Source organism: Dermacentor silvarum, chromosome 3 (assembly GCF_013339745.2).
Source record: "Dermacentor silvarum isolate Dsil-2018 chromosome 3, BIME_Dsil_1.4, whole genome shotgun sequence".
In the NCBI taxonomy this organism is placed as follows: Eukaryota; Metazoa; Arthropoda; class Arachnida; order Ixodida; family Ixodidae; genus Dermacentor; species Dermacentor silvarum.
The window spans coordinates 181,342,585-181,364,080 of record NC_051156.1 but is presented as its reverse complement, the minus strand read 5'-3'; the positions used below and the strand labels follow the sequence as shown (position 1 = coordinate 181,364,080).

At 46.5% G+C, this 21,496-nt stretch overlaps 1 long non-coding RNA gene across 1 annotated transcript; it reads left to right on the top strand.

Moving 5' to 3' along the window:
• The first annotated feature begins 12,475 nt into the window (after nucleotides 1-12,475).
• On the top strand, nucleotides 12,476-13,425 carry LOC119445065 (uncharacterized). The gene is made up of 3 exons (XR_007466121.1): nucleotides 12,476-12,557; nucleotides 12,685-12,742; nucleotides 13,276-13,425. It is a non-coding gene; the product is annotated as an uncharacterized LOC119445065 (long non-coding RNA).
• The last annotated feature ends 8,071 nt before the right edge of the window (nucleotides 13,426-21,496 follow it).

The window sequence follows — 21,496 nt, the reverse complement described above, 5'->3', positions numbered from 1 at the left end:
GACCGTCGCTCTGACCACTGACAAAGCGTGATAAGCGCGAAAAGGCATTATTAGAGGAAAGGCATCGCTACAAAATACCGGCCCAGGACAGGTTTTGCTTTCCGCCGCTGACATGGCAGCTGCCCGCACGCACATTATCGTTCTGAGCAGCTGTGTGCCAACCTGGTCTATGAGGACGGACAGTCAAGATAAACAATCTAGTACCTTCACTGGGCGCAAACAAACGCCCACGGCTTTCTACCGGCCTCATATCGTGCACCATCGAGATGTGATGCCTGCAACGCCGCTGGCGACGCCCCTCATCATCTCGTCATGGCTGCCAGGGCGATGTTCCGTTGTCTCTGCTGCTCAGCCGGCAGTTGCAAGGTGTGCAATATAGAGACACTTCGTCTGAAGAGCTCGAGTTCTACGCTAAACTTTGATATATCGCTGTCACAGCTCTGACACTGACGAAAGTGCCATTTTTCTTAGCATTCGGGTAATGTAACCCTCGAACTCCCCCCCCCCCCCCCCCCCCCCCCCCCCCAGAAAAAAAAAAAACGAAATTATGGGGTTTTACGTGCCAAAACCACGATCTGTTTATGAGGCACGCCGTAGTGGGGGACTCCGGAAATTTGGACCACCTGGGGTTCTTTAACGTGCACCTAAATATAAGCACACGGGTGTTTTCGCATTTCGCCCCCATCGAAATTATGCGGCCGCCGCGGCCGGGATTCGATCCCGCGACCTCGTGCTCAGCAGGCCCTCGAACTCCCTGTATAGCTCAACAGTGGTATAGGTCGCAGCTGCCACATCACCGCGAAGAGTACGCACAGCCACTTGCCCAGAGCCGCTAGTATGGCAGCCGTCCAGAATATCTCGCCCAGCACAGCCGGCACGCAGAAAATCAGTCCCGTCCAGCGGCCGTAGTGCGTCTGGAACGGATCCAGCATCGTCAGCGAATCTGTCAGCCGCATCTTGGTCGCGAAGAAAGCGCCGCCTGCGCAGGAGAGAGAGAGGGCATCGCTGGAATCGTGAATGCACCGCACGCTCAGAAGTAAAAAATTGGAGGACGCTTAAGCTGCGCTTTTAAAAAGAGTGGAACGCGATAGCATTCAAAGATCCCTGACTGCGTCTTACACTTCCCGACAACAGCAGCTTAAGCAACCGTAATGGTTGCCGGGAAATACTGGCGGCGAACGCTATGCACGAAGGCGAGCTTTCTGGTAGAAACGCGGCCTCTTGCGGTGCGGGGGTCATCAGCATGTGTCAGCAGAAATGACAATGACTCAGCGAAAAAAAATTCATACTCAAAAACCACTAAAGTGGTTTAGGGCATGGGCACTAAGTGAAAGAAACACTAATGGATTGTGGTAGAAGGAATAGTCATGCCCATGAGTCAGCTAAAATGAGAATAACTCAGCGAAAAAGATTAACCCTCAAAAACCAATGGAATGGGTTCGGATGTACTACTAGCGAAGGAAAATGCTCAAGGTTGATGGTCGAAGTCATAATCATGAGCATGACTAACGCTTTCGCCTTAAGGTCTCTTAGGTGTAGCTAAAGGGACTCGTGAGGACTCATGACATAATGTCATGACATGCGTGTCATGTAGGTCATGAAGCAATGGAATGGGTTCGGATGTACTACTAAGCGAAGGAAAATGCTCAAGGTTGATGGTCGAAGTCATAATCATGAGCATGACTAACGCTTTCGCCTTAAGGTCTCTTAGGTGTAGCTAAAGGGACTCGTGAGGACTCATGACATGAATGTCATGACATGCGTGTCATGTAGGTCATGAAAGATCAGCCTACGTCTTGGTGCTCTCATGGTCGTTTCGTTAACTTGGTAAGCTCCCCGCACACTACTTCGCATAACATAGATTCCCACAGGGCGTGCGATCTGCCAGTTTTTTTTTTTTTTTTTTTTTTTGTACTCTGAGTGTCTCCGAGTGTCTCTTGCTCGTCTCGACCACTGACGAGTTAGCATTCCCCTCAACTTTGAAAACCTAGTGCCTATGGAAGGCCGCTGGACGTTCCCTACGGTCCTGCCTACCTGGGTGGGTGAATGTTTGGCATCCATTACAACATTACAGCCGCTGTGCGGCGCGCCCTCTATTCACAGGAGCAGGATGACCGCCATAAACTTACCAAGAACCAAGCTCATCGCGTAGCCAATCGGAGCTTGGCAGTTGACGATGCCGTATTTGTAGACTGCCTCGGCAGTGCCATTCAGATAGCCGCCTCCAACCCAGGTTGCTGTAACAGCAAGAATACTAATTAGAATCGGGTGGACATCTATCGAAAACTTAAGAAGTTCTAGAAACGCTTTACAAAATATAGTGCACTGCATATGCGCCCCAGTTTTTCGCTCTCTTATTTTGTATTTACTTGTAACGCACATATATTCTTTAAATCGCCTTGTGACGCCGTTTTACCGCATCCGTAGATGCATTCCTGCAAAGGCACAAATTATCTGCGTACGAAATCACAATCTCCAGGTAGCTAATGGAAAAAAATCGCCAGTTATTCTTATTGCGATAGCAATTATATGGACAGTAGAATTTTTGCCGACGGCTTTGCCTTGAGGGTCCCCAAGTATTTTGGTATACAGGGTGTCCCAGCTATCACGCAGCGCGATTTAAAAAAAGAGGAATGGCGTTACGCGAAGCAAGCCTAGTGTGTATTTTTTCCAGTGCAGTGGAGTTGCCGCCAGTAATTTTTTCGTTACTGAAATTTAATTAGGTAATTGTAATTAATTATCTAACTCGAGAAGTACTGTCCTAATTATCAAAGTGTCAATGAGAAATTTGTAGAGCAACATGAAAAACTACCGATACAGCTTTCTGGTGCTCAATACGTGCTACATAAAAGTGCTTTTCCAAGCGTGAAAGAAGCCCGCAAATGCACGCAAAGTGCCTCGAGCGGCCAGTCGTGCGGCCATTCTAGCTTATGCCATTCTAGATTACACGGATCTAGCTTATCTCGACTGCTGACCCATTAATGCTTCCATTCGCTTCCATCTCTAGGTAGCCTACATCCAAGCGAGCCTACATCCAAGCGCTGCTTGCATGTAGGCTCCCTATCCATCCCCGTCTAACAGCGCCACTCGGGGCCACCAAGTGCACTCGTCATATTACACTTTTTTTACTGGGGAGCGCGCTGAATGCACGGCCGTCGCTAAAGCTCCCAGCGCGCGCAGTCTAAGAGGCCCTGGTCTAGCCAGCGCCTCCGAGATTTGTGCACGACCACCAGCGCGCGGTATCTTGGAGGCCATGAACGCGCAATATACTACACCGTCATTTCACTCACCGGTCATAGACGCGACGCCGAGCAGCCGCGGCAACTCCCGGTTGGCGACGAACAGCCTGAGCAGGAAGTCGTCGTCGTCGCTCTTCCGCTTGGATACGCGTAATCCGTGCGAGCCGATCGAGTGGCCCTCAGTCGGGGCCCCCTTGCGGCCTCCCCAGACGCCGACGACCACGACTGCGAAGTAGTACATGACGATGAACAGCAAAGCTGCTACGTTCACTGCAGCCATGTCGCCTTCACTCGCCTTCCGCTTATAGGACAAGGGCCGAATGGGACTGCCGCGTGCTACGCGGCCACACGCGAGACGCGCGAGCCACGCTTCTGCTGCTGATGATCGACGATGCTCAGCATTCCTGACATCGACACATACCCACAACCGGTTCCCTGTCGTGGTGGCGCAGTGGCATTGCGCTGCTAATTACGAGAGCGCGGACCGAAACTGCGGACGCGGCGGCCGCATTTCGATGCAAAAGCGCCCGTTTGGCGTACATTCGGTGCACGTTAAAGAATCCCAGCTGGTCAAAATTAAATCCGAAGTCCCCCACTCTATAGCGCTTCTCATGATCATATCGTGGATTTGGCCACGAATTTAAATTTCTTAAATGCTCTCAACGGAGGATTTCCCACGAAGCAGGTACATGGTAATACAATCAAAAATAGGAAAGTTATTCAGGGGCAATGCACGTGGTGTAATTTATGCAAGGCAAGGCTTTAGTAAAGCGGTGGAGGAATTGCTATAAAATTAAATACAACGCGTATGATCTTTTTGTAGTATCGCATCGAGTACAATACAATCTACAACATACAACAGCCCTCATTGTCATTCTGCTCAATGTTTGTGTTTATGCACCACACAAGTCACAACTTGACCTAAGCCGAAACGCAGTTTTACTTCAGTGTGAATTAGAACAGCTATTTAACCTTTATTTTTGTCGAAGGAAAGTACATTTGTACAAAAAGAAAACAAATAAATGCTATGAGATTTAAGACTTAATGTAGTAATGAATTAATTAATTAATTAATAATTGTTTTTTTTTAACTACGCACAGTTGACAACTCACTCCGGCTGTGTGTTAAGTTTCCCGCGCTGAAATCACAATTTTGAGGTATGAAACTCAACGTAGCACATTTTATGATGCGTCGGTCATTGCAGGGATACTACCACGTAATGTCATGGCTTATGCACTACAACGCCCACAAGCTATATCTACTTCTTAATGCGGCGCCCGGGCGACAGGCTCTGGCGACAGCTAGGGCTCCGATTTTCGCGAAGCGATCCGTGGCCTGCAGTCCATACGATGTCCATGCTGGGTGGTATGAAGATAGCTCGGCGAAGGGTGCGATGGGGTGGCAATGGAGTGTCGGCCTCGGATGAAGTTGTACACATAGCTTGTGAATCACGCCAAGACCACACCATCACGCCAATCACGCCAAGACCACGACAAGATCACGGTGACATGTTCTTGGTGTGGTTTAGAAGCGAGGGCATGAACAATGGCCGCCTCTTCAGCTGCAGTGACGGTGGCGAGTTTAAACAAAGCTGACGTTAGCTCTTACCTCTACCCATAGCTCAGCTATACAATTATCTCTACACATTACCGTTTATTAAAAAGATATATACATACATGTATCCTCTAAACAGACACCCTGTATACTATTGGCACTGTTAACTGGAGTCTGAAGCTGAGTATATATATACCGATGTGTCTGGGTTGACATGAGTAATTGAGAGTGGTGAGTGATGAGTGAGCGAGATAGAGCAAGCATTCACTAATTTTGCCCACCTTTGGTACAACCGTATACTGTTGCTCGCGCGGTCCCAAAGATAACATTCCTTAACTCGGTAATATCATCACGCTTGCAGAGTACGTGTCAGTACATTCGAAGCAACACAGCGCGTGACCATATTTGTCGATCTGGCTACGCATTTGTGCCCGTGTTGAATTTTCGCTGCTCCATAGCCAGGGACATGCCTTGCTCGCCGCCTTCATAAGCTACGGAGCCCAACCTGAGCTACAAGAACCCCGTAACAAGGTCTGGCGACGCAACTCCTAAAATTGCCTTAGATATTTAAGACAGACTCTGCGTGCGAAACACGTAAGTTAGCTTCATCAGGTAATTAACTTCGAGGTTTGTCTTATATTAGTTGCCGCAAGCGGTGTTCACGTCTAGGTCTGAACTGCTCGCAGAGAAATCTTTGAAATGCTATCATTGGAAGCACTGGATGGCAGGACAAGAAGCTCTCGTCCAGCAAGTTCGTCGAGCAGCCATGGCCAGTGGAGTCCTGGAATAAGAACATCACCCACTTGACCTCAAGAGCAGCGATTTCGATGGCCCAAATAAACCTTCTCTCTCTCTCTCTAGATATTTTTTATTCTTTCTGTATGATGCTGCAATCCAAGGATCACAACCTTCATGAAAAGCGCACGGGTCGCTTTGCGATTGAGCATAGCTGCTTCCAGGTCGTGTGATATATAGGGCTTCTCTGGCAGTACAGGCGTTACGCGCTTTCTAGGTTTAGGAGGACAGTCTGCATTAAGTTTCCAAGGCTCCCGCTGTACTCATACTGACTGCAAAGCTAGAAAACATATCGCATCACTAGCGCATTTACTTCACAATAAAGATTCAAATGAATAAAGATTCACGCCTCAGGGCTCAGTCATCTCGCCAACATTATTCAACATCGCAATGATCGGGCTTTCCAAGGAGCTCGCCAAGATTCAAGGAATCAACCATACCATCTACGCAGATGACATCACCATCTGGTGTGCTGGCGGGAGTGACGGCCAAGTTGAGGACGCCATGCAGAGCGCCATCGATGCGACCGAGCACTTCCTACGCCCCACTGGGCTCAGATGTTCTCCAAACAAGTCTGAGCTACTTCTCTACAAGAAAAGACCCAGAGGTGGTGGCCATCGTGATTGGAAACCGGCGTCCGAAAGCGAAATACGGCTTTTCTTTGGTGACGGGTCCCCGGTTGCCAGAGTGGACTCGCTCCGAATATTGGGGATGTATATCGAGTCTAACGGTGCCAATGGTGCCCCACTCAGAAGGATCATCGCCAAAACGGAGAGTGCTCTCGGCCTCATCCGGAGGATCGCCAACAGGCACCGGGGAATTAAGGAAGACAATCTCATCCGCATTATACATGCTTTTGTGCTCTGCCACCTTTCATACTCGGCAGCCATGCATAATTGGCATGTTGCAGAGAGGAACAAGTTAAATTCCCTCATCAGAAAGGTCTTCAAGCTTGCCCTCGGCTTACCTGTGAGCACTCACACCGAAAATCTGTTAAAGCTCGGAGTGCACAACACGCTCGAAGAAATAATAGAGGCGCAAGAGCGTTCCGAGCTGCTCAGGCTATCCGGCACCCCGGCGGGCCGCAAGATACCCGACGAGATGGGCCTCTACCCTGTCGACCAGTGCCCCGACGCCGTGCGGATTCCCAGTGACATCAGATTTCAACTGCACATCGCGCCCATTCCCCGCAATATGCACCCCGCCCAGAACGTCGGCAGACGTCGGGCCATGGGTAGAGCTCTACTCGAACATGTCCGTAACAACCACATTGAGGCAAGCTTCGTGGATGCCGCGGCATATGTCCAACAAGAGGCGTTCGCCGTCTCCATCGTCGACTATAATTCCAGGATCACTTGCTGCGCTACAGTACGCACTTCGAAGCCATTAGTAGCCGAACAGGTTGCAATCGCGCTGGCTGTGCTCGATGGTCGCAGAGAGGTAATATATAGCGATTCTAAGAGGGTCATTAAAGCCTACCAAACCGGGATGGTCTCCCCTCAGGCCCTTCGCATTCTCCAAAGCTTGAAAAGTATCTCTCCGCATTCTCTCATTTGGTTTCCCGCTCACTTGGGGTCGACTGAGGGCTCTCCCTCTAACCCTATAACGAGAGCGCGCACGAGGCCGCGCGAGGACTCACTGACCGCGCCGCCTCCGCAGTCCCCCTACCCCGCGGGGAACCATTGATGACGTATAATGAGATCACCAAGCAAATTATCTGTCAAGACGGGTATTCCCCCTCCCGCACCCTGCCTTATGCAGGGCGCGGGCGGTGACCATTCGACTTTTACAAGCTCGTGCGTATCCTAACCTTGCGGTTCTTCACGCTATATACCCTGAAAGGTATCCCAGTGCGGACTGCCCTGCCTGTGGACTAACGGCAACATTTAACCATGTGTTGTGGGAGTGTGAAGCCATCGGCTACGCCTTCAGCGAGGATAGGGGCTGCGCTTTTGGGCAGCCCCGAACTCAACGACCAAACCCTGGCCGTCCAGAGTGCCCGCGATCGGGCCGTCAAGCTCGGCTTGCCGGTCTCTACGTGGGACTAGCCGGGTGGCGCGGGGTGTCCCCTGTGTCTTCTCTGGACCTCAATAAAGTTATTTCACTCACTCACTTACGGTATGCCCGCAGTCCCCGGTTGTCGCTTGCGTTAGATGTGTTGTGTTTGCTAGGCGGCATGGTTAGCAGCATTCGCCCGCCATTGCCGCTTGCGATTCTTTGTAATTAAATAGCTTCAAAATTAAATCTGTTACGTAAGGTAATGAATGGATCATACCCCCTTAAGCAATGACTCATACCCCCGTAAACGCGGCCTCCCCATTACGACGACAGAAGAGAACTGAAATTCTACGCTAAAATGATGAGCGACAACGCAGCCAGATGTGGAAGAGGACGACGAACGCGGGAGCAGTGACACGAGCGTGTGCCGAGCACGAGGGCTAACCGAGGGGCGCCAATGAGCCAGCTGCGGAAGCAGATGACGACGCTCGATCCAATGCTGATGATGATAGCTTTTTGCGTACACGGACACCACCGAAATCTGTGCAAGCTTCGCTTGAAAAATGTCTACCCTCTAGTTTCATTGGCAAAGAAGATTACGATCGGCCATGAAGACCAGCTTTGAATATAAAATCACAAAGGCACAGCAAAATGCGACACATGTATATTGTAGATGCAGTGGAGGGCGAATTAACTTTTATCCGCTGATTTAGGCGGTGCCCCCGTATGGCTGGAAGTCCGGGACAGTCCCATAGGCGGTTCGGAAGTGTTGGTGTATAGGGTCGAATGCTGTGTATACCGACTTTCCCCTCAAAAGCCTGCATTACCAAGTCAATAACGTGGAGATAATACGTAATGGACGTACTACGTTCCTGATCGTTCGGCTCCTCGCCTACAAAATATTTCAAGACGCACTTCCGCCGTTCAAAGCTGCTCGATCAGTACAGCCTTTTTTCGGCAATATCGATTCCCTGAGAGGGGGCAACAGAGCTTCTCAAGACCTCCATTAAAGTTCTTTGTCTGTCTGTCTGTCGCGAGGTATGGCACTTATAACTGACTGAAATGCCAGAAGCTAAAAAAATACATTCTGGGATTTTACGTGCCAAATCCACGAAATGATTATGAAGCACGCCGTAGTGGGGGACTCCCGGATAATTTTGACCTCCTGAGGTTCCTTAACGTGCACCCAATGAAGGGTACACGGGTGTTCTTGCATTTCGCCCCCATCGAAATGCGGCCGCTACGGCCGGGATTCGATTCCCCAACCTCGGGCTTAGGAGCGAAACACCAAATCCACTACGCCACCACAGCGGGTGAAATGCCACAAGCCGAGCCCGTGTACATGATACAGCGTAGTAAAACAACAAGGAATGCAAACTGCGATTCCTGAATAGCTCTGGTTTGTCACGCATATGGTATGCGGAGGATCGAAGGTATCCATGAATCAGAGATCCCATTGCTATTTACCATAGGCTTCACCGTGTCCAAAAGTCACGCTCTCCAATGTTCGCGAGGGGGAAAAAATAAGGAAATAGCGAGCTCTAATAGAAAGATGAAATGAGAGGGATCGACTTGAGGCTAATTTTACGAGATTGCTTGCAGTAAAAACTACTTGAAATCGAGCATCGACCCTCTGTCATTTCTTGTACATACGTTAGTATTATAGCTATACTCGTTCTTTTCTCAGCAGTTGAAGGGAGAACGACTGTAGAACAGAGTCTGACCGTAGTACTAAACATCAGCTGGGCCGTCCTAGCAGGCCCGCGAAGCGGCGACTAGGCAAGGCCTGGACGTGCCGACGTGGGAGACCTGAGCCCGGGTCATCAATCTGCAGGACACTCGATAAACGTTTTTACCAACCAATCGTAAATATGCGATGTGAACTCGCAGCAAGTTCATTGTTCACCTATGCAAACCGACAGCAGAGGGCAATTTCGAACACGGCCTTCCACGTAGTGAACCGGTCTATAGGGACGATCAATGAGATTCACGTTTCGAACGTTTCTGGCTCTTCAACATAAAGCAAACGTAGGCAGGAATTCGCTGTGCGAACCCGCATAGTCGATAGCCTACAACTAAATATAGCCCGCAATATAGAGCAATGTCGTGCCATGGCCTCGAAGCAGAAGTTCATCGATTTGGAACTAGCTTATAGAATGGACGTCGTATCATTGAAAAGCGGGGCCGGCGTACGTTACCGCATGCATGATAGCACAATGCAGAGATGTCCGTGTATTTACCACATTTATGTGAGTGATATTCATGTAACACTGCCGTATAGTGTTGTGCTAGAGCGGTATGCCTGGCGTGGTAAAGGGCCTGACAGGAGGAAAGTTATAAATATACGCAATAAATTACATTTCCTGTACCCACCACTTGGTTTGGTTTGGTTTGGTTTAGTTTGCTTTGGGGGGGGGGGGGGGGGGGGGGTTGGTGCCTATGGGTATGGCTGAACCCACCATGGAGAATAGGCCAGACGCTTTCAGGCCGTTTGTTCATGATGATGATGATGATGATGATGATGATGATGATGATGATGATGATGATGATGGCCTCTCACTTTGGCTCGTACCCACACTGGGGGATTGATTGGCCAAGAATTCGCTGCCTGAACTTTAATGTAATGTTTTGAAGATTTACATATGCAATTAAAGATTAAATTTGAAAAGAAGAGAAAACAAAACAAAATAAAAGTAAACATTCAAAAATTGGTTCGTTTAGTTGATTGCATGAAAGCACAAACGGCATCAAATACATCTCTGTGGCTGAAGCCCAGAACTGACGCAACGAATGTTAGTATTATTTCTGTTGTTAAGATCATATGGCTCATTCTTCTTCTTCTTCCTCCTATTCATCTTCAACTGGCGTGATGATGACAATGACCACTACAGCTCGCTTTCTTTTTTTCTACAGCCCAACAGGAAAGCTTCACGAGATATTTTCCTTGTAAGTCAGCAACTTTCGATATGGCAAGGTCTTAGTGAAAAAAAAAAAGGAATAGAAACTGTTTTATGCCTAACTGTGATGTCGGTATTGTACAATATAGGCAATGTACAGCCCTAATCTTCTTGACCAGGCAGTAGTTTTCGAAGTAAGCATGGCTACTGTGCAGCTCCATCCTTCTTGCTTGAACTTTTTAAATATTTTTTTTCTTTGAACAGCCGGGCTGAATCTCTCAGCAATGTCATGGAAAATAATGTTCACTTTTTCGGTTCGCATTAGAGAATCAAGTTTACGCTTAACGAATCCGGCAAAACAATGCTACAGTCGTAAACTAAACCTGGTAATGCCTATAGTAATACCGTATTACCACGAGGAGATGTGCTGTAATTAGGGAATCAATTTTAAAATAAAACTCAATTTCTTGGCTTTGTGAGGAGAGCGAAGTGATAAGTTTGGAGTTTGAAAGCAGCCGAGTTTGAAAGTAGTCAATCTGTATTATCTATGTAGTAAGGTATCATTTAAGAAATGGCACGTGACCATACGATAATTTGAGGGTCCTAGGTTTTCTGTGCACGAAGACCACATCAACGGAAACAAAGTCCGAAGCTTCGCCGCCTTCACTCGCTACAGGCGCAACTACCGCGCAACTACAGCGCTCACGCTTCAGAACAGCCAGAGATACGCAGCGCTACACTAAGATAACGCAACAAGAGAAGCAAGAACGTTTATCTCGCAAACACGCAAATAAGGAGCCACTATATAATGCTTGGCACCACAACAATTCCCTTTAAGGAAGCTTCGGCCGTAATTTTTGTGGAATTGCGGCCGCCATCCTTTTTTTTTTTTTTTTGTACCACCATCTATATTCGTTGCTGCGTTTTCACTAAACGCTCAATTGTTAGCCACTGCTTGTCCCATATGTTTGTTTTTCTCACCCAGTATAATACATGATAGGTGAGGTTAGGTTAGGTTCCGATCGCTTCTCTTCTTTTCTACCGCTCACGAACGGAATGGGCGGTATGCCCCACTGGCGAAGCGCCAGAAGGAATAGCTTTGGAATAGAATCCTTACATTATCCCTGCCTTGTTTTCATTTTTAAATGTGCTAGTCATTCTGAAGGTTTAATAACGGAGCTATACTTGCCAAAAGCAAAATGGAAACGTTAAAATAACACCTTTCGCTGTCACAACTACAGAAGGAGTTCTACGTTTTTTTTTCTCTCTTTTTTATTATTATTTTATTCTGTACATAATATTGTCTGGGAGTTTATATTGTTACGTGTGGAAAGACACAGACGAAAGAGGCAGACAGACAGACAAAGAACTTTATTGGGGGTCCTGAGGAACCTCTTTAGGGTACCTCCCTTTTCAGGGAGTCCCTGTAGCCGTGCGGGCCACACCCACGTCGGGGTCGGAAGATCGTGGTCCTCGGCCCTGTCGCAGGCCCTCTGGACAGCCCGTAGTTGCTCTGAGATGTCGCCGCTCTTAAGGGCTGCCTCCAAGTCCGTTAGAGTGGTAAGCGATGAGCTGCGTAACGCAGGGCATTGCCAGAGCATATGAGATAAAGAGCAGTACGCCTCCCCACAGTCTCGACAGTGGGGTTCTACATTAGGCGCGAAGTGACTGAATCGGCCCCTGGAGGGGAACGGCCCCGTTTGGAGCATGCGAAAGGCCGACGATTGTTGTCTAGTGAGTTTAGGATAGAGGCTATTTACACGCTATTTACACTAGAGCCAGACAGCCAGGCCGACACTCGCTCGCGCCAAGAGCCCAGGTACACTTCATCGTCTTTCTCGCGGCGGCTCGTCTCTTGAGCATCTCTCGATGATATCGTAATACTGGCTTCTTCTGCTTCTTTATGAGCCCTGGCATTCACGCACACGCAGTTCAGAGGTATCATGATCATCATCGTCAACGACCGCACCACCATCGGTATTGCTATGAACGCTTCGCACGAGCGTGGAAAGAAGAACAAGAAGACATGATCACTTCAAGGAAGGGCGCTATTCACCTAATCGGAATCCACATGGTAAAAGCTGAGCTTGCAAAAGACTTTCCTGTCATATTTTGCGCGCTTTTCACGCTTTGAGGATTCAGCCGTCTGGTGACAGAAAATGTTGCTCCCTACAAAGGTTGTCGACCTTGTCTCGGCGCAGGTGCCCAACATCGTCGGCGTCGTGCGCTTTTCCTACGGCTTTCACAGGACTGGGGCGCGTAAGTTCGCTTTATAGTGTTTGCATTTGTACTCCTGACACTATGCTCTACCGCTTGCCACAAGTGCTTTTTTGAAAGGCGCGCACACTGTGGACGGCATATACGGGAGCCAGTAAGCGATTTCCAAAGAGCAAAGAAAAAGCCAGCAGATTCCATGCCCTGTGGGAATCAATGTTATACGAAGCAGTGTGCGGGGAACCCACCAAGTTAACGAAGCGACAATGAGAGCACCAAGGCGTAGGCGGCTGTTTCATGACCTACATGACAAGCATGACCTTAAGGCGAAAGCCCTACTCATGCTCATTACTATGACTTCGACCATCAACCCTTAGCCTTTTCCTTCACTTAGTACCACATCCGAACCCATTCCATTCCAAGCTTGGAATTAAAAATGGGTGTAGTTAATATTAGTGTATAATACTTGTTCGGCCCAGCAGGCGCACGTGAAGATTCTTGTCGCCTAGAACCAAGTAACTTTCTTGGTAGATGGTGTTCCACTGGCAGTGACGGTACCTTTTTTTCTCCGTCTGCAGGAACAGAGGGGCTCGTATTCGACGTGTCGCTTGGCATCGAATGCGTTTTGAACATCTTCAGCGACGCAGTGGTCATCCTACTTCTTTGGCAGGCGGTACGGCTGCGTTCAGTAATTACTTTTCTATACGTTAAATGTGCGTAAGTAAGCAACAGATGGCAGTGGTAGACGGGCAGCTGAATTGACCGAGTCGTCTCATCATAGCAGAGAATGTGCTGTTAACTAGATTGTGAGACACGGACGGGCCTGTTTTGCCATTTTCACTACCAACTGTCACAAACAGGCAGGATTTAGCCTCTCAAAACCACAGCATGACTTTGCAAGACACCCTTGCGGAGAAATGCAGAATAATTTCAACCTCCTGTGTGGTAAGATGCAAACAGAGAGCCGAAAGTAGCCTAAAATGAATCCCAGGGCCACTTTTACTGAGTCGTTCGTAGCCCGCGCTTTGCATAGGAATGTAAGACCGAGCGAATTACTCTTAGCAATCGCCAATATTACTCAACACATTTTGTTTTCTTGTTGTTTTCTAAAAACACAGGAGAAGTTGAAAGGAACCAGCGCAGATCCTGTGAGTCATCGAATTCGTATTGCTTTCTTTTTAAATACTGGTACACATTGCAAATGTTTTTGTTGTTGCATCCAGGCACCTTCGGCTTCGTTCTGAATATGACTTGGCAAGCTAACTTTCTCTAATGAATAATTTGATGAAACGGCAAATTTAGCACATTCAGCAGAAATATTTCTGACCCCTCTTATAATACGCATTGCCTTCTATACGTCGGAATGAAGTTGTGTGTGAATAGCATTTACTTTCTTTTGCCTTTCTTGCCTTGTGGCGAAGTTAAAATCCCAATGGAATATAATTTCGAAAATATTGTACTGCCAGATTCAATCATTAGCAAATTTATAATGAGATACCTAAGTCCTCGAAAAACAGTAACCGTTCTTGTGAAGCTCGCAAGTATTCACAATATAAACGCTTCCTACTCTGCCTTTCAGGAAGCAGCGGCGTCTCCACCAATGGGGTTGAACGCCGTAAGTATCAGAACACCCAAGCCATGTCACATCGCACAATTTCGGTGCATGCACAGAAAATCGTCAGTCGCATTGCAAGGATTTAAAATCGAATTGAATGAAGCCAGAAATTACAAATTCTTATCTTCGACATAACCATACGGAAAGTCAGCCTAACAATTAAGCTAATAATTATAATTTAACTAATTCTATAATGTACAACAGTGTCAGATATTCATCTAGTTCTATATATATATATATATATATATATATATATATATATATATATATGACGCGCTTCCAAAGGGGCAATCGAGCTAAGTGACGTAGCTGTTACTTAAACAAAAGACGGCCCGCATTTAGAAAAAGATTTTGCGCTAGAATTATTCGTAAAACAAATGCCAGCCAACCCTAATGCTGCACGTAATATTAGCGAAGGCAGCCAGCCACTAGCGAAGGGTACTTATGAACGAAAAGCTTTGCGAATTCGACCCTGCATTCTCACGGACACGAGATTTACTTAGTAAAAGGGAGCAGTGAATAAGTAAAGCAGCTGTTTTACGCAGGAAAAACTTTCTCGTAGTATAATTATTTCTGCAAGTGCGACGTATCTATACGGTCCTTTGCCCGGAGAACTTATAAGATTTACCATTTTAGTAAGGTTACCTTTTAATATTTTATTTTATTTTTCTCTCCTTCAGTGTAACGTGTCAATGTAGTAGAGTCTGTCGCTGGAAGCTGATCGAAATTAGAGTCCATGGAGTTTGTGCAGCACTGACAGTTTATGAAGGACACTCCAGTTTCTGTTGGTGGCGTTGCAGGCGGCACTGTCGACCGTTCTGGGTGCATTCGTGGCGTGGAACACCGTGGCGATGCTGTTCTGCTGCGGCGCCAACCTGGCCGGCCTGCGGTACCCGCCGAAGTGGGTGAGTACGAGTCCCTCTTTCACAGACTGGAAGACCATGTGGCTGCTTGGGTACTTCGCGCAGTTTCCTTGGGCTATGTATGTATGTATGTATGTATGTATGTATGTATGTATGTATGTATGTATGTATGTATGTATGTATGTATGTATGTATGTATGTATGTATGTATGTATGTATGTATGTATGTATGTATGTATGTAGGTATGTATGTATGTATGTGTGTATGTATGTATGTATGTATGTATGTATGCATGTATGTATGTATGTATGTATGTATGTATGTATGTATGTATGTATGTATGTATGTATGTATGCATGTATGCATGTATGTATGTATGTATGTATGTATGCATGTATGTATGTGTGTATGTATGTATGTCTGTATGTTTGTATGTATGTATGTATGTATGTATGTATGTATGTATGTATGTATGTATGTATGTATGTATGTATGCATGCATGCATGCATGCATGCATGCATGTATCCATGTATGTATGTATGTATGTATGTATGTATGTATGTATGTATGTATGTATGTATGTATGTATGTATGTATGTATGCATGTATGTATGTATGTAACCGCCATCTACCCGCCATCCTGGGTACCTGGGTTGTCCGTTGTCGTATGGGTAGCGCATCAGGCTGCTATGAAAAACCATTGGGCTTGCCTTTTAATACATGTACAATATTTTTTTTATTTCATAAACGTATTTCTCTCTCTCTCTCTCTTTCACACCATCGCTTAAACGAGCTGTGCCATGAGTTCACGGGACATGTGCCACTTTTCAATGAACCTCTCGCCAACTATGAGTCATGCAAGTCTCAGACGCCACGTGTTGGGCTGAATTTTCGCGAGAGAAAACGATAGGGATATGGGCTTCGCTGAAATTTAGCTTGCCAGTGCTGGTGGCATGACGCAATGCTCCCTCCTAGTTAATTTCCGTCCCCCGTGACGTATAGACATGGTCGGGTCGAATTGAGTACGCGGCTCGCCGCAGAAGAATATTAATTCCGCCATGTCTACGCGAAGATTTAGCAAACTGCAGTATTGGTACAGCGGGTAGTCTGTCTTCGCATTTCTTTCATTGTGCTTTGGCGTTCTTTTTTCTTTTGATATCTTGATTTATTATGTAGATTACTAAAATCACCACGCAGACTGTAACGTGTGGCTTGAGCGCCTTTCTGCTCGACTGACTGCTGCATAGCATCGTGGTGGCATCTAGTAAGCGTGTCGTAGATGATTAGCAAGCAAGTACCTATACATGAGCCTCCGAGATATCCGGTGTGGAGCAACGCCCGGTGCCGAGGACTTACCGGCCGCGGTGGCTCAGTGGCTAAGGCGTTGCGCTACATGAGCACGAGGTCGCGAGAACCCGGCCGCGGCGGCCGCATTTCGATGGAGGCGAAATGCAAAAAAAAAAAAAAAAAAAAAGAAAAAACGCCCGTGTGCTTGCGTTGTAGTGCACGTTAAAGAACCTCAGGGGGCCGAAATTTATCCGGAGCCCTCCACTACGACGTGTCCCATAATCAGAACTGGTGTTGCCACGTAAAACCCCAGAAAGAAGAAGTAGTGCCGGAGACATATCAGGCATCAGATGAGCTATGAGCCATGCATGGTGGTGGAAGGCTCGGAATTAACTTTGACGATATTACGTTTTAAAACAGTGTGCACCGAAGTCTTAAGCACACAGCGGTTTAGCACTTCTCCATCGGAGTGCGGTTCCCACGTAGGAAGCGGTTCCCCTTTCGATTCCCATCCGGGAATCGAAAGAGCAACAACAATGTAAAAACAATTATAGACAATTATAGAAGTGAAATTACCATTTCCCGCTGTAATTAAACATGAAAGAAGGTTGAATTTTTTTCATAGATATGAGTTTGGAAGCTAAATCGTGCTCCATTAAGGAACAAAGGTCACCGTTTCAGCGAATGAAAGGTTAACTTGTTAGCACTGGCTCTGTTCTTTCTTATACTGCCCCTACTAAGTCTTAATCTCCACGTCGTGCTAATATCAACCCCCTAGACTTGAACCAACTCGCTGAGCAACATATTTAATTGCAACTTTAATTGTTGATTTCTGTACTTTTCTTTCAGTACACGGAACAGGACGCGGATACGATTACTTTGAGAGAGCAGGTAAGCACAGCAAACGCCTTAGTACAAAGTCGTCCACGCAGTGATCACTATCGAGAATATTAGCCTGACATTGGAAATGGTGCGAAGGTGAGCCGTGGTCGGTGCATACGCGACAACAGGAAAGGAAAACAACAGCGCTACAACGGAGACGACAGCGCTGAGACTGACAACGTCTCGTCTAGTCATTGTCGTTGTCATCGCGTTCTATAGCCACGTTGTTTTCCAGTTAGCAATGTATGCCAACTGTAGCAATCCAAGCAATACATAGGTTAACAGGAAGATGGATACTTGAAGTGATCAAATGTAGTCGTAGAAGAGTTGTTTTTTATAGAGTGAACGTTTCGACAAGGGGACTACCCTTCGTCCCCGTTGTTGAAATGCCAGCGCCAGACATCTCTTAATTGTTCGACGACAGTCGATGATATTTTATAGTAGGTGCGGTCGATGCTTTCTTTACTAGATGCCTGCCGCGGGAGCCAATAGCTTTGATCCACGTTCTCTCCCCTTTCCTCCTCTTCACCGCGGTCGGTTTCGAGCCCAGGCTGTGGAGAACGCTTGCACAATAAATCGCGTGATGACGCCTTCGAGATTGCTGTCACATCTGCTAACGTCACGGAAATATCAAATGCCAGATGCCCGATAACGTAAATAAATAATGGTACGTTTTGGGGCATTCGAGTCAAAGAAATGTAATTGCATTTTGAAGCAAAGCGTTACCATATGAAGAAACTTTGCTTATGCTTACTGTATACTGTACACAATTACCAACTCGGCAAGAATCTTTTTGGCATTGTGTCCCTTGAATCAAAGAAAGCTCCCGGATCACTGCTCGTGCTTCAAGCGACTTTCCCGATAGACGCTGCCGTTTTTGTTTTGATGCCCTAGCGATGTTCCCCGGTATTATACAGTACATGTTTTTCTTTAATATATATTCAGATAGAACTAAAGGATGTGCGCTTAATGTGATGCCTATTGTGTACGCCCTTTTCAAACTTATGATACCGATAATGCGAACTTTATGAGCGCCCTTCGTAAGTATAGTAAATTAACTCTTCATTGTGGAGCCCAGTTGGTTCCATCCGCATAGATGGCTTTGTGCTTTTAGTTTTTTTTTTTTTTTTTTTTCAACTTGCCGCAGTTTAGCCGGGACATGTACAGTAGCGGAGTTCGTGTCGTTATCATCTGGGCAAGGGCGCTATAGGCGTAGTAAGTCGCGTTGTTGCTAATTTGCAGGTGAAGATTGTCTTGATTTGGGGTCCCTGGATTATAATGGCTGGTTACGGTAAGGTAAGTAGAAGCGATGGACTTCCGCTAAGAAAAAACGTTTTCTAAGAAAATATAAGAAAAACCGTTTCTTTCGAGAAATATAAAAAAAAAACATCCACGTAGAATCTCCTGTGGGAGTTTTCTGGAAGATGCGTAAGCATTTGTTAGTAACGACGTGTTGTTCAGTAGTCGTACGCTGGTGCGGTTCGTGTAATTGCGAGACCACGAAATAATCGTGAAACAGAGAAGCGCGGTTGCAACACCGAACTGTTAATCGAGGCCTGCACGAGACGACGTAGAAGAGGCGAGTATAGAAGCAATGTTCACTCGTGTGAGAGATAGCCCGCAGCGGATGTGGACGTGGGGTGAAATGACGAGGGAGATAAAGGAAATTAATGAAATGTATGCAACATTTATTAGGTGCACTGTCTCTTGTTGATTGGTTCTACTGCATGTGGGGGCGCCAGGTGCGCTGGTGACGCCCCGATCATTATGAGCCGTCATCTCTCTTTAGCGCATTATCCACCCGCGTTAAACCATTGTGAACATTGATCAACCGGTCACCGGCGGCGGCAACGTCTGGCGCGGCGGCGCAGGCCCTATATCTTGAAAGCGATGTTCGATGCCGACGGAGTGTGCCGATTGCTGACAGCTCGGGGGAGCTGTGTTTTTGCCGCTCACTTAGCGTTGAAGAGAGACGCGCGGGTCCATATCTTGAAAGCGATCTGCGAAACGGGCAGAGTGCGGCATGTGCTGAGAGCTCCGTGAGCGCTGTGTTCTCACCGCCTCGTTCGCGCTGAAGCGACAGGCTAGCGTGAAGGTACGGTCGCTCGCTGCTGTGGGCTCTATCTTGAAAGCGATCATCTTACGGGAAGTAGGGGCGGACGCCCGGACAATATTCTCGTTCGGTAAGCATAGAAATGTTCTCGAATTCAAAATGTAATCAGCAGACTGTAGGGACTTCTCCGGTTCCGAACGCATCTCGCGCGACTGCGGCAGGCAGGCACCGCCTTCTATACTCGAGAATTTCTTCTTTGCGACGCCCATGATGCCATCATGGGCCGCTGCAATGTCGTCTGCTACGCTATGACTGAAAATTTTGCACGGGTGGCAATATGTTAAATGCAATAGATTTATGTTGACTGACACGTTGCGTGGGGTGCTGCCACATTCAATTCGAACCGACTCCTCTCGAACTACAAAGGCTGTGTGCTTTGATAGCCGTGACATGTAGGCCGACAGGAACCGACAAGGCCATACATTCAAAGTATTGGACGCAGGGTACATTGATCGCATTTATTTATTTATTTATTTATTTATTATTTATTATTTATTATTTATTATTTATTTATTTATTTATTTATTTATTTATTTATTTATTTATTTATTTATTTATTTATTTATTTATTTATTTATTTATTTATTTATTATTTATTTTCAAGCCGTAACTTTCAGCTGGAAAGTCAATCCACTTATAGGTAACGCTACGATTGGTGAACGTATGTTCTGTGCGATATAGAAGGCTTTAGCCGGAGCCGATTGTGCATTTGTCCAAATACGCCGCTCCCGTGGCACGGAAACGCATGGGAAACAAAATATTCGGTCTGAACCAAAGCTTTCTTGGGAATGCTTGAGGCGTTCGTTATTTCTAACCTTTAAATGGAGAACTATAGGGTAATGTTATAACTAGATGCGATCGATTAGACTTAGTTGTGTAAACAGCGCTTTTGCCAGTGTGGGGAAGTGCGGCGCAAACTCTCGGCTTCTGTATTTGTTTGGCCGCTCGAAGTAGCGATAGGGTTCTTTATTCTATGGCGAAGCGTGCTGAGAGCGGCTGGAACGATGTACAGCGCTGAAAAAACTGCTGAAAAAGCATTTTGTTTGCTACATAGTTGCTCTTCTACTGCGACAATCAAATTTGATTGAGGGCTTCATTGCACATTACTCGTTTATGTGTTCATTGAAATGGTTGTTTCAGTTAGTCTGCTGCCGCAAAACGGGTAAGCGCAAAGCCACGACATACAGTCGCACCTTTGAGGTCCAAGATAGCGCAGCAGATGTGTTTAACGTGACAGCCGATGCAAAAGTTCGCAAACGTCAGCACTTTCCTCGCGTTTCGTAGCAGACGACAATTGTAACGTGCATTATACGCACGAAAATGTTTAATACAGCTTCGTTTACTGCGCCGCATGAATAGAATGATCGATTAGACTTAGGTGTTAAACAGCTTTTGCCAGTGTCGGAGGCTTCACACAAAAGAAGAGAATGTACAGCGAAACAAAAAGTGAGTGCCAATTCAGCGGTAAATTCTCGAGAAACGCGTTAGCATTACGTCGCACCTTTTTGAGGTCTCGGATGTATCTAAATCTTCGAGGAGCAAAGTGCAACTGGCGGTGGTCTGGAGCAGAACATTGTCCAGTTGCACAATATATATATATATATATATAATATATATATATATATATATATATATATACAGGGTGTTCAGCGAACACTCAAAAATTCTGAAGGGTTGCCTGTGGCAGATAGCCCAATTCTAGTTCATGAACTGGTCTACTCGAAGAGGCGGACACTACTTGCACAAGAAATTGAAATGCATAATCGAATAATTAACAGAAATTCACTAATTAAGTTTTTAACTAATTACCTGATGGCCTATATTGCAATTTACAAATTGTAGCCGTGGAGTTCGCAAGACGCATGCCACTTGGAACGAATTCTAGGGATGACACCAGTTTCGAGATATTAATTCCCGAACTTTGCGGAGAAATGCATTGGCGTTCCAGTTAGGATCTTACAAAACGTCGCTTTATGCATTGAAGCATAAAATTAACTGGAACGCCAATGCATTTCTCCGCAAAGTTTGGGAATTAAT